The 15,046-nt window shown below is 39.7% G+C and overlaps 2 protein-coding genes across 4 annotated transcripts in view; both read right to left on the minus strand.

Moving 5' to 3' along the window:
• Window positions 1–15,046, minus strand: part of LOC147678708 (phospholipid scramblase family member 5-like) — a 250,081-nt gene that overhangs the window by 176,627 nt on the left and 58,408 nt on the right. The window lies entirely within an intron of this gene.
• LOC147678709 (phospholipid scramblase family member 5-like) overlaps window positions 1–15,046 on the minus strand; it is a 106,974-nt gene that overhangs the window by 33,182 nt on the left and 58,746 nt on the right. The window lies entirely within an intron of this gene.

Here is a 15,046-nt window from a genome sequence, read left to right on the forward strand (position 1 = left end):
TCTGACTACAAAGACACCAGTCATGCACTAAAAGCCTTTGAAGACCCATTTATACAGGCCTTAGACACCATTGGCCTGCTAAAAGTATCTAAAAACGGAAAGGGAAACCCCCCTGAACCCTGGTACTCCGAATCCTTAAAAAAGGAGAAATCCGCATTTAGGAAAATTGAACGTAACTGGAGGAAATCCAAATCAGAAGAAAGGAAAATCGCTTACAAAACAGTCTTAAGGAAATTCCTAAAATACTTGCTAGAAGGACTCACATAGCCGAGAGAATCAATTCTGCAAAAAACTCCTCCGAGGAGCTCTTTAAAATCAGTACGGAACTCACGAATCCAAGCAGCTGCAATCCTATAAGATCCGCATCCTATTTACATTGCGACCATCTGGCAGTGCACTTCGAGCAAAAAGTTCACAACATCTACATTCCTCTTGCAAATAGCATGAAACCAATGACTTTGGAGCCTCAGGAAGTCAAGACTAACTCTCTATCTCCCACACTGGAATTTTTCAATCCTGTTACAGCGGATCAAATCCTAGTCCAAATAAACACAATTAAAACTGGTTCCCCACTGGACCCTGCCCTCCCTCATGTGATTGCCTCACTGACCAGGGAACCTCGGCTCTGCTAGTTACCCTGGATCTATCAGCGGCTTTTGATACCATCACCCATCAAATTTTAGCTCAAAGACTGAGGGAGATTGGTAATACCGGCAAAGCCATAAAACTTTCCATTCTCTTTAGCAGGGAAAGTACTCAAAACCCATGGTCCTTGAAAAAGGGGTGCCCTGGGGATCAATTCTGAGCACCATGCTTTTCAATATTTATGTGGCCCCACTGGCAAAACTCATTCGGTCATGTAGCTTTGAAACCATCTCGTATGCTGATGACACGCAACTGGTCATCACTATGGATTCTAGCTCGGCCCTCACAAAAATTAAATTCAAGGATTTTATGCTAAAAGTCACCTCATGGATGACTGCAAATTTTTTGCAGTTTAACATGAATAAGACGGAGATCCTTTTATTCGGGAAATCCCACTCAGTCTGGTCCTAAAGAAATATGTAAAGAATTTAGGAGGCCTCTTAGATGAAAAATCTATCCATGAACAAGCACATTAAAAGCATCTCTGGAACATGTTTTGGTCTCATGGATATGCTTAGGTGTTTCAGTGGACCCCTCTACAGGCCAGGAAAACTTTAGACCAAGCTCTGATAGTAAGTCACCTCCACTATGGAAATGCCTGGATGTATGACGGTACCACGCGTACTTTTACAACGCGTACCGTTACCACGCTACTTTTACCACGAAAGTCGTTACAACGACTTGCGTGGAGGGGCACTGGATAGTAAATTATTTAATTTACTATTCCAACTCCAGTCCCCGTGGACTCTAGGGAAAGGAGTTGGATAGTAAATTAAAGTATTTACTATCCTGGAGCGCCCCCCAGCGTATTTCGTTGTAACGACCTGCATGGTAAAAGTTGCGTGGTAACGGTACCGCGTTGTAAAAAATGTGTGGTAACCGTTGCATACCGAAATGCCTTATTGGTTGGAATAAATGAAAGCCTTTTTACCAGGCTCCAGGTGGTGCGGAACACAGCGGCATGCCTTATCCTGAATCTCCCTTCCCGCTCCCCATCGTAACCCAGTCTGCGCTCCCTCCATCGATTACCGATCAAAAAATGAGCTCTTTTCAAACGTCATTGTCCCACCAGTACGAGAAAGAAGGACACTAGACATGTCATTGTATGTGTTTTGTTGTATGTTCCTTGATTAATGCTCTGCATATACTCAACAAGTGATGTTATGTATTGTTTTTTCTCCACACACGTGTTGTACCCTGTCATTTGTGTTTGTGAATCTTGTCACTACATGTACAATGTTGCCGTGTCAAACGTTATTTTATACAAACAAGCAATGAAAAAAGTAAAAGTCTAAAAAAGAAGTAGATTGATTCATTCTATTTAGATTTACAAGAATAACGCACCCAGGAGTGATGCACCAGAGTGTACATTTTTGCTCAGAAACATTAATTATAACAGGTCAAACCATAGACATCCAAAGGAACAACTGTTTGGTTCCTTTAACCAAAGAAAGGTTTGATTGATGGTCTTGGAGGCACCCTCTAAGATGAATCATGTACTGATTCCAGCCTCCAAAGCCCATAACTGAATCACTCCCTTGTACGACAAACACTAGAAGTAATGGCATAATGGACAGCCATGTGAAAATAATGGCACTGGCACACTAGAAGTAATTCTTAGCATAATGAACACCCATGTGAAAATCACTTTGAAGGCACACTAGAAGAAATGGCATAATTGACACACATGTGAAAATACTGGCACTAGCACACTAGAATAAATGGCATAATGAACAACCATGTGAAAATAATGGCACTGGCACAGCAGAAGTGATTCTTAGCATAATGAACACCCATGTGAAAATCACTTTGAAGGCACACTAGAAGAAATGGCATAATTGACACACATGTGAAAATACTGGCACTAGCACACTAGAATAAATGGCATAATGAACAACCATGTGAAAATCCTGGCACTAGCACACTAGAAGTAATTCTTGGCATAATGGACACCCATGTGAAAATACTGGTATTGGTACACTAGAAGAAATGGCATAATTAACACCTATGTGAAATTACTGGTAATGCCACACTAGAAGAAATCAGAACAATGCAAAAAAGTTAGCCTAACTCACGCAGGTATATATATAGAGCTGCTCGGTTGTGGCACTGTGGGGGGGAAAAGAGAGGTAACATTCAATCAATAAATAAAACTTTATTGTTTTTTACACCTATTGCAGATAAGAGACGGAGCCCTGGTGAGAATCCAGGAACTAGTTTCCCTGGATTCGAAACGCGTCGGCATAATTAAAGGAGCGAGTAATATCATTGAGTGTATGAACTAGCGGCTGCTAGTTCTGCAATTGGTCACCGTTTGGTGAAGTTGTCTCCTTTTTTGACTTTGTCTTTAAGTTATTTTTGAATACTGATTCATTCATTAGAGTGCAAACGCATTAAGATGTATCGTTTGTATTGTATGTAGGATGTATGTTTTGTATTTACTTTTCCACTAGTCATGTCATGTATTATCTATATGTGTTTGTAAAGTGTGTTGTATATTATTGTAAATAGTATTGAATGATAATTGTTTCTTTTTCGTTCACAAATGTGACAAAAAGAGTTTATAAAAAGAATTGAAAAGTCAAAAGGGTATAAATAAAAGTACCCGGAAAAACTTAAAAGACATTTTTGGTTTGGTTCTTAAGTCAATAGCTTGAAAATTAGGGCTCCATAATGATATTGGGCGGATCGCCACCGCCATGGTGGCGGTGGCGATCCGCCCGACAGAAATGCCCGCCCGCCACCCTTTCCCCCCCAGCCACATTACAATGGCGGGGGGGACCGCAGCGGAGGCAAACACCGCCGCCTCTTTTCCGCCCCGGTCACCTTGTGGCCGGGGCGGAAAAGGGTTCATATGGTGGCGGTGTCTATCAGACACTGCCAGCCATATTAGCATGCGTGTGTATAGGTGCCTTTCCGCGGCGGCGATCCCGCCACGGAAAGGCATGCAGTCGTTGCTATTGGGGGCCCCTGCGGGCCCCCATGGTGAAGGCCGAGGTGGGGGTGCACAGGGGGGGTACCTATGGTACCCCCTTCATTTGCATATACAAAGCATATATGCAAATGCAAAAATGCATTTTTAGCATTGTGGCGGGCGGTGCAGAGTGCAACGCCCACCACAATGCTAAAAATGAAGGATGTGCCTGCCACTGTGGCGGGCACATCCTAATTCCCCCAACGGAACCCCCGCCCTTATGGCGGGCGGTCCAGAATACCAATAGGGTGGCGGGCGGACAATGGGGCCCATAGTTTGGTGTGGGCACTTTTTTGTATTGTTCTGATCAATAAGGTCCAGCTCACTCCATGTCCCAGGGCCTAACTCCTTCTCTTTGCAAACACTAGAAGAAATGGCATAATGGACACCCACGTGAAAATACAGGCCCTGGCACACTAAAAATATTTCTTGGCATAATGAACACCCATGTGAAAATACTGGTATTGGCACACTAGTGGTATGTCTTGGTATATGGAACATTTGTGGAAAAATGCTGGTGCTAACACATTGGAGGCTATTCTTGGCATAAAGGAGGGCAACCTGGCATATGGAAGCGGGTAGCCATGACAGAATGTTGGCACGGATATACCGAGGTCATTTTTAGGTCTCACCTGCCAATGCGCTTGCGCATTGCTGGCGAGAGATATAGAGGCTAAACCAAGCTCTGAAACCATCGCGGATTTCATCGAGTGCATGTGGTGCTCGTGGACGCGCTTGCCCGAGCCTCCTGCCTCCGAGAGCTTAGCTGACTTCAAAGGGATCCGCTCCCCCGCCCCCTGCTTCACACTTTTCACGGCCGCCAGGCCATGTCTCGCATTTCTCCTCCCCACCTCCCCACATAATGTAAAACTTACCCCCCCTCCCCACCAATACCAGTACGCTTAACAAACGTTTCCATTATATATGTAGTATCTGCTCCTCCGTTTTATTCTTCCAATCCCTTACATTATATTTACATTTAGCTTCCATATAACTACTTTCCGTGCCTCTACAGTTTACTTACGGCATACTATGCGTTTGCATTTAACTATAGCTTCAGGGTACATGTTTGTACATATTCTCGGTACACAGTAGAAATATGAAGTTTTAAATTTCAACCTACCAAAATATCGTGTTTGAAATATCGAAGGTGCAGAATATCGATGTCAAGAATATCGTTAGACAGAATATCGACCCTAAGGTAAGGAATATCGAAATTCTTTATATCGATGTAAGTAATATCAAAGTTAGTAATATCGATAGCATATATATCGATGTAACTAATTCCGATGACACTAATATCGATATTTGTATTCTTTTTGTTTTTTATTATGTATGTGTTATATGTTTTAGTTAAGTATTTAAAATAAATAATAATATATGTGTATTAATTTTATATATTAATAAACATTTTTATAAGTAAATTATATGTTTAAGTATTGGAGCGGGTAGTGGGTTTATAGGGGAATAGGGTGGGAAGTAATTTAATTGTAATTAATAAAATATTTTTTTATGTATAATTTATTTTGTAATTAATTATTAATTGGTAATTAATTATTTTAATTGATAAATTAATTATATAATTGGTAATTAATGTTAATTCTAATTAAATGTTATGTTTTAGTACCGGAGCGGGTTGTGGGTTTATAGGGGAATAGGGTGGGAAGTAATTTAATTGTAATTAATAAAATATTTATTGATGTATAATTTATTTTGTAATTAATTATTAATTGGAAATTCATTATTTTAATTGATAAATTAATTATATAATTGGTAATTAATGTTAATTTTAATTAAATGTTATGTTTTAGTACTGGAGCGGGTTGTGGGTTTATAGGGGAATAGGGTGGGAAGTAATTTAATTGTAATTAATAAAATATTTACTGATGTATAATTTATTTTGTAATAAATTATTATTTGGCAATTAATTATTTTAATTGATCAATTAATTATATAATTGGTAAGTAATGTTAATTTCAATTAAATGTTATGTTTTAGTACTGTAGCGGGTTGTGGGTTTATAGGGGAATAGGGTGGGAAGTAATTTAATTGTAATTAATAAAAAAATATGCATAATTTACTTTTTAATTAATTATTAATTGGCAATTAATTATTTTAATTGATAAATTAATTATATAATTGGTAATTAATGTTAATTTTAATTAAATGTTATGTTTTAGTACCTGAGCGTGTTGTGGGTTTATAGGGGTATTGGGTGGAAAGTAATTTTATTGTAAAAATTTAATTATTTATACATTTTAGTTATGCATAATTAATGTATTAAATCATTATTATTTGGTAATTATTTATTTTAATAGGTAATTATTTTTTAAATTGTCAATTAATATTTGTAATTTGTTAATATTTTTTAATAACTAGAAAAAATAATTAAATAATTGTTAAACATAATTTTGTCTAATAATATTAATTTGTATATTGTTTTTTAATTTTTAATATTGATGTAAATTTAAAGAATATTTTATTGTTATGATAAATAAATTATTCTTTAATATGTATTATTTGGTAATTAATATTTAATAATGATTATTTATTGGTGTTTGTTGTTAATTTATAGTCAATAAACTATTGAAATGTAATTGGTTTTATTAAACATTAATTGTTTTTTATTGATGTTGATGTATTTGAAAAATTAATTATACATTATTTAAATATAAACATTATTTAGAAGTATGTGACAATAAAAATCTATGTTATTAAACGCTTTCCCTACTGTTGCACCCTTTGGAGTTGGAATAGTAATTTTTCCCCCTATGCTATCCAAAGCTTTCCCTACTGTTTCACTCTCTGGAGTGGGAATAGTAATTTTACCCCCTATACTATCCAACGCATTCCCTACTGATGCACTCATTGGAGTGGGAATAGTCATTTGTACCGATCCGCTATCCAACGCTTTCCCTACTGTTGCACCCACTGGAGTGGGAATAGTAATTGTTACCCGTATGCTATCCAACGCTTTCTCTACTGTTGCACTCACTGGAGTGGGAATAGTACTTTTTACCCACTCGCTATCCAACGCTTTCCCTACTGTTGCACTCTCTGGAGTGGGAATAGTAATTTTAACCCCTACACCAGTGGTTCCCAAACTTTTTTGACCTGTGGCTCCCCTGACCTAATCGGCAGTTGGCCGTGGCTCCCCACCATTTTTTTACCGGTGGGTGGGTGGGTGGTGTGTACCTCCTGTTATCTTCCTTGAAGTATTTGGGACGCAATGAAGGTATTATATTGGTTTGAATGCTTGAATTATTAATCTCATCCAGTGGCAATCACTTTGGCTGCATCGCAATCCATCGTTTTTTCCCAAACAGAGTGCCTGGTCCCAAACCCTTATTTATGCCAGCTGCTGCTTTCAGTATCTTTTGGTGCTGAGACCCGCTCTGAGAAAATGGAACATTGAGTTTTGTCTGTCGTAATCAGTATCCCCAGCCTTATTTTTACACTAAAAAGGTCTGTCCTTCCATCTGTGTGCCCATCTATATCCAAACATATTCAACCATTTGCACACCTATCCACCGTATATCCTTTCGTCCATCATTTCACTCATCCATCCCTCCATCCACCCTTTCACTCATCCATCTATTATTCATCTATCCACCCTTTCACCCCATCCATCTGTACAATCATCCATGCATCCACTCTTCCACCCAGCCATCCATTCACTTACTCATCCATCCACCCATTCACTTACACATCCATTTACCCAGTCATTTATCCTTCCACCCATCCACCCTTTCAGTCATTCATCCTCCCTTTCTCTCTCCATCCCCCTTTCACTTATCCATCCATCTACCCACCCATTTACTCATCCATTCATGAATCCATCCATTGATCCTATTACTCATCCATTGTTTCACTCATCCAACCATCCGTTCACTCATCCAGCCATCCATTCTCTCATCCATCCACCCTTTCACTTCACTCATCTATCCATCCTTTTGTCCATCTACCCCCTTTCATTAACTCATCAATCCTTGCATCCACCCTTTCACTCATCCATCCATTCACCATTTCACTTATCAATTCATCCATCCACCCATTCACTTGCCCATCATCTACCCTTTCATTCATCCACCCATTCATCCTTTCACACACCCATCCACCAATTCACTCGCCCATCAGCTGCCCTTTCACTCATCCATCCATCCTTTCACACACCCATCCACACTTTTACCCATCCATCTACCCTTCCACCCATACATCTACCCTTCCACCCATACATCCATCTATTTACCTTTTCTCTCATCCATACTTCCATTCATTCACTCATCCATCCATCCTTTCATTATCTATCCATTCCCCCTTTCATTCATACATTCATCCTTTCAGTAATCCATCCAGCCATTCAGACATTCCTTCACTTATTGACTCACCCACCTTTTCACATTATGAGCTGAGCCTTTGTTTGCAGAGTTGCAGGCATAAGAGTCCCATCAAGAATGAACTACAGCAAGGGGTGGGGAGGTGGAGAGTTCACTATGCCCCTGCACATAGGCAGACTGAAAACGCAGAAGGCATGAGTCATGCATGATGCACAGTGCAAGGATGTGAGGTTACTGTAATATGGTGTTGTTTCCAGGGCTTTAAGCGGTGTAAAAAAACTGGGGGGTCTTTTCAAAGGGGGTGTTTGACGTAATTGAGAGCGCAGCTTAAAACACCTAGGCTAGAAATCTGCTCTTAGCATAGTGTTCCGCCTCACTGGTATTACGTTGTCTCTGTCATTGCATCCAGATATATAATACAGCAAGTATCATTACACCTCAACAAGCCAGGACTATTGGCTTTGTCAATGGTTGCTAGTTCCTTAAAAAAAAAAAAAAAAGAGCAACCATGGCTTTGTTGAATACAATATTGAAAATAATTCAGTTCTAAAATGACAGGACAGTGAGAGAACGATAACCCGTTCTTTTAAACTTATTTTACAGGCTTCTTTGAATGAAGTGTTTTCTAACGTTGCAGCATGGGCGTTTTACTTTTTATCGTACAGAATGCCCTTCTGTACACTGAGGCAGGAGGAGGCCGCCACATGGTGTCACACCACCAGACTGCCCCATTGACATTCAGTAATGGCAATCAGCAGCATACTGAATGACAATGGGCGGGAGGGGCTGCTCTCGTGCTCCTGGAGGAGTGCGAGGCGCCTCCAGCAGCAGGGGCTAGGCCTCTCACAGGGGAGCAGCACTGCTCCCTGTGATGGCCAGAATGACAGAATTTACGGACCTTTGGTCATCCTAGTCTGCGCGGCGCCCCTGGCACCTCATTACGGTGCACCGGGGCGCCGCGGCGCACATTTTGGGAACCACAACCCTGCACTATCAAACACTTTTCCTACTGTTGCACCCACTGGAGTGGGAATAGTAATTTTTACCTGTACGCTATCCAACGCTTTCCCTACTGTAGCACTCACTGGAGTGGGAATAGTAATTTATACCCACCCGCTATCCAACGCTTTCCCTACTGTTGCACTCTCTGGAGTGGGAATAGTAATTTTACTCCCTACACTATCCAACGCTTTCCCTACTGTTGCACTCACTGGAGTTGGAATAGTAAATTTTACCCATACGCTAACCAACGCTTTCCCTACTGTTGCACTCACTGGAGTGGGAATAGTAATTTTTACCCACCCGCTATCCAACGTTTTCCCTACTGTTGCACCGTTTGGAGTTGGAATAGTAATTTTTACCCTTACGCTATCCAACGCTTTCCCTACTGTTGCACTCACTGGAGTTGGAATAGTAATTTTTACCCGTACGCTATCCAACGCTTTCCCTACTGTTGCACTCACTGGAGTGGGAATAGTAATTTTTACCCACCCGCTATCCAACGCTTTCCCTACTGTTTCACTCTCTGGAGTGGGAATAGTCATTTTACCCCCTACACTATCCAACGCTTTCCCTACTGTTGCACCCTTTGGAGTTGGAATAGTAATTTTTACTCTTACGCTATCCAACGCTTTCCCTACTGTTGCACTCACTGGAGTTGGAATAGTAAATTTTACCCGTACGCTATCCAACGCTTTCCCTACTGTTGCACTCACTGGAGTGGGAATAGTCATTTTTACCCACCCGCTATCCAACGCTTTCCCTACTGTTGCACCCTTTGGAGTTGGAATAATAATTTTTACCCGTACGCTATCCAACGCTTTCCCTACTGTTGCACTCACTGGAGTGGGAATAGTAATTTTTACCCACCCGTTATCCAACGCTTTCCCTACTGCTGCACTCTCTGGAGTGGGAATAGTAATTTTACCCCCTACACTATCCAACGCTTTCCCTACTGTTGCACCCTTTGGAGTTGGAATAGTAATTTTTACCCTTACGCTATCCAAAGCTTTCCCTAATGCTGCACTCAATGGAGTGTGAATAGTCATTTTTACCTACCCGCTATCCAACACTTTCCCTACTGTTGCACCCACTGGTGTGGGAATAGTAATTTTTACCCGTACGCTATCCAATGCTTTCCCTACTGTTGCACTCACTGGAGAGGGAATAGTAATTTTTACCCACCCGCTTTCCAACGCTTTCCCTACTGTTGCACTCTCTGGAGAGGGAATAGTAATTTTACCCCCTACACTATCCAACGCTTTCCCTACTGTGCACCCTTTGGAGTTGGAATAGTAATTTTTACTCTTACGCTATCCAATGCTTTCCCTAATGATACACTCATTGGAGTGGGAATAGTAATTTTTACCTATTTGCTATCTAACACTTTCCTTACTGTTGCATCCTATGGAGTATTTTTAGCATTATGCTATCCAATATAATTTATAATTATTTATGTATTTTATAATAATTTATTATGTTACATAATGTTGTGTTTAAATAATTTTTTAAATAATGAAAGTATATTTCATTGTTTTTATGTATTAAATATAAATATTTATTATTATTTATGTTATTATTTTATGTGGTGATGTATTTGTAATTTATAGTATTTGTTAATATTTTTAAATTAATTAAAACATTAATACATATTATAATTAATTAAATAAATATTACATATTGTATGTTTAATTTTAATTAAATGTTTCACATTAAATATGTATTATTTAATCATTTTAAACATTCTAAAATATTTTTACATAAGTTTAAATTATATAAAAGTATTATTTACTTTATATTTCTTTTTTTAATAATAAAAAAATGATATATTTACTTACGATATTTTTAACATCGATATTTTATTTTCAATATTTTTGTACTTACCATGTTGTAGATAGGGTGTCGATATACTTGCCTTCGATATTCCAACGTCGGTATTTTGAGTGTCGATATCCTGTCTCTCGATATTCTGTCAGAGATTCCATATTCTCACTATTGACTAAATTAGCGTGCGTTGGAGGTTTGCCATTCTGTAGGCTTCACAGAAACATACACCTTTATGCCGCTTTGCTTTTAATTATTGCTTATCGGGTACATTACGTGCGTAGTCTCACTATTAACAAAAATACCGTGCTTTACAAGTTAATTGCTGCCTTGTTTTTTTACTATTGGGTGTGCTGTGATCAGGGCCTCATTTCACAGTGTTTAGAATTGAAATATTTTTGGTGCTCTGCGACGAGATTCTGTTATGCTGTTTTAGCATTACTCCATGATGTGCATTGAAGCCGCCTGGTAGTTTATTTGTCAACATTCAACATGAATGCAATGCACCCCAATAACAGTATCAAACCATGAAACGATGGTGAATTTGAATACCACACAACTGTCATATCTCCGTGTTATAATAATATACGTGGAATGTGCCTCACTTAATCCAAACAGGTTACACTCGGGCAGCCATGGATGGCAACATTAATAAAATGCATTCATAGGTAGCAGTGCGTTGGCAGAGTACCCTTGCATAGCATACAGCGCACTTCATCCGGATTACAGCGGCTTTACCTCCAGTGCATGGTGTTAGCGCTGTGCAGCGGATGTTGAGCCGCTGCTTGGCATGCAATAAAGTATTCTGAGGCACAACTTTTGGAAGGTGTCTTCACCTTACGTGATCTGTAACCCCAGCGGGCTCCGCCACGCCTCCAGGCTCTCGGGGTGAGTTGGTGGCTTTAGGTCGCCTTCTGCTGCACATGCTTGGGCCCTCATGCGATTGGCTTTTTTTTTGTCCACATGAAACACAAAGGGCCAATTCACAGAGTACTTAGAATATGGGACGAGGAACTCCGGAAGTACTCTTTTTCATGCTGTACGACGCCTTTGTGAATCGAACCTCAAAACAAGGGAGTAGAGAAAAGATACAAGCATTGTTTTTTTTATTCTTCATTCCTTTTAACATCCTATGCCCAATTGAATCGTAATGCAAAGGGGCTGTGTGCGCGTTGTATGCATCCGGTTACAAAACATTTATGTTATGGTATTCATCGGTGCAGCGCATTGTGCATACATTGCCCTGAAAGTGTGCAGCGTCACACACTACTAAACCGTACGTCTACAAGTCTCCCGTCATGGTGTGTTAATGTACACAACCCTGTGTTTCATGAGCCACAGCCTTTATTGGCCAATTCAATACACATTTCCAAGCAGGCATAGGATTATGGAGTTGGCCTAACGGCTAGAGCGCTCGACCTCGGACCTGGGGAACCCGGTTCGAGTCTCAGTAATGTCGCTAAACTTCCTGTGATTTGGGGCAAATCACTTAATATCCCCATGCCTAACAAAATGACTGTGTGTCATGTATGTAAAGCGCTCTGATACCCTGCATTTGAGAAAACCTCTACAAGTCTCCCATTATGGTAGCGCTGCAAGGCTCTCAGCAGCAACATCGGAGCACTATGCAAGTAACACATTTTAATGTAGACAACACTGTCTTTTATGAGCTGCAGCCTTTATTGACCATTTCTTTCCACATTTCCGGGCAGACATAGAATTATGGAGCGCTACGAATCCATAGACATGACAGCTATGCGCTACACTGATGACCGCACCGCATACTTCCTAGCACCTCTCAACATGGCGATAGCCTGCACGGTCTAATCAGCGGCATCGGAGCACTATGCAGGTGACACATTTTATAAAACTACTAACTAGTAAACTTCGGTTGCAGCATGTACCCTCCCCTCCCTATTCTTTCTGATGCACTCCCATACACACCAAACAACAGTTTTGTATGATTGGTATGTGCTAATAACAATAATGACGTGTTTATTTGTCACACTTTGGCATCTGATGTGATTCGCTCACTCTCCCATCCCCTTGGCGCTTCAGTTGTAAATAGATATGACACACTCACTCTACGGGCACTTTAGACGGAGGGGGCACATACAGATGTCTCGGGCAGCTAGAGAAATAAAATGATCACAGAAGTGTGGAGAGCTCTACTTTTTTTGAGGAAGAACACAACTTCTGACCAATCAAAACATGTACTCCTAGGCCCACTACATGTGAGCCAAGCCAACGCCCTTCTCCTGGTGATTGTCACATACTTTTCTGGCAGTCACTCTATCTATCTATCTATCTATCTATCTATCTATCTATCTATCTATCTATCTATCTATCTATCTATCTATCTATCGCACTCACTCACTCTATCTATCTATTGATCGCCCTCACTCTATCTGTCTATATATCGCTCTCACTCACTCTATCTATCTATCTATCTATCTACCTATCTATCTATCTATCTATCGCCCTCCCTCTATCTATCTATCGCCCTCCCTCTATCTATCGCCCCCCTCTATCTATCGCCCTCCCTCTATCTATGTATCGCCCTCCCTCTATCTATCTATCACCTTCTATCTATCTATCTATCTATCTATCTATCTATCTATCTATCTATCTATCTATCTATCTATCTATCACCTTCTATCTATCTATCTATCTATCTATCACCTTCTATCTATCTATCTATCTATCTATCTATCTATCTATCTATCTATCTATCTATCTATCTATCTATCGCATCCACTCTATCTATCTATCGCACTCACTCTATCTATCGCATCACCACAGCATCACACAGCACTACCACAGCATCACTCAGGGGCACCACAACATCACTCAGGGGCACCACAACATCACTATGCGCTAACACAGCATTGCCCGTCGCTACCACAACATCACTCAGCGCCACCACAGCATCAATCTGTGCAACCCTTCAACAACAACTGGTTCAAATATGCTCTCTCAATGTTTCAAGCTTTAATACAAATGTCACAAAAAGATGTTAATATTTCACTTCTGTTCTTGGATTTTCGTCACAATAAAATACACTGAACATAATCTTCACAAAAATTATTTAAATAAGTTTAAGCTATAGCCATTATAAATTACAATAACTTTTATTTAAGTATTAATTATTAAACAAAAATTAAAAGCCATTGTTATTTTTAATATCATTACTTCTAAGTCGCGTACATACAACACATATTGAATTACAAATGCTATAGGTGTCACATTTGCAAAAGTTATAACTATTGGCATTGTAAATGACAAAGCTATTAATTTCGCTGTTTTCAAAACCAACACATAAATAAAAAATGTGTCATTTACAATACCAATAGCTCAAACTTTCCTAATGCGAGACCTATTGCGTTGCAACTGCTTGTTTAAATAAAGGTCACTTGATGGCTATCGATGGCATCAATGGAAATATTCTGGCTCTGGCATACCGGGGGCACCAATGGGATATGGGGGCACCAATGACAAAATGCTAGCCATGGCACAACGGAGCTGATTTAAAAAAATTAGTGGGCATCCATTTCAATTTTTTTTTTTAATGCAGTCAGCTCTTGGGGACTGTCCGGTTTCATTGGCTTGGCTCCCCATGAAAGGGTTTGAAAATGTAATGAGTGCCCTTTCACAGCCTATGGCTCTTTTTTAGAAACTGTATGTGGAAAGTGTGCTTTAAAATGCAGTCCCTGATCACATTCTTTTAAAAATGTTCTCAGGTGTTGAAACCCCCTAGTAGAGGCCTGCGTTCTTGCTTTACTCGCTCAATGGAGGGCATGTATTATGTTCCAGAACTTTCAAAGATCAAGCCAGCCTCATAATATGGGCGGGTCTAAATACACCTGTGTCTGTATTGTGTTGTCATATTAATCATGCAGTTGTAATGGAACTTCATCAGTGTCAATTATTGTGATGTCATCATAGTTAAGGGCATGTCACATGACTTCCTGGGAAAAAAATCAGGATCGAGGGTCACTTCGTGTGATGTCATTAAGGTCAAAGGGTATGTAATGTCACTTCCGCTACCCCTGGCATTTTGGTGAATGAAGAAACAATGTATTCTACCAGACTATTGTGTAAAATATATATCCTTAGGATACAAAGATACGAAGTTAACATCAATAAATCCATACTAATCTATAAATATTGACCGTCGCAATATTGTAGTAGAAAATGTTCTGGCCTCGATATTTTTTGCAAAACAAAGTTTTTGTACTTGATATTCTGACATAGAACTGGACTCAAG

The sequence above is a fragment of the Lissotriton vulgaris genome, chromosome 12 (assembly GCF_964263255.1).
Source record: "Lissotriton vulgaris chromosome 12, aLisVul1.2, whole genome shotgun sequence".
Taxonomy (NCBI): Eukaryota; Metazoa; Chordata; class Amphibia; order Caudata; family Salamandridae; genus Lissotriton; species Lissotriton vulgaris.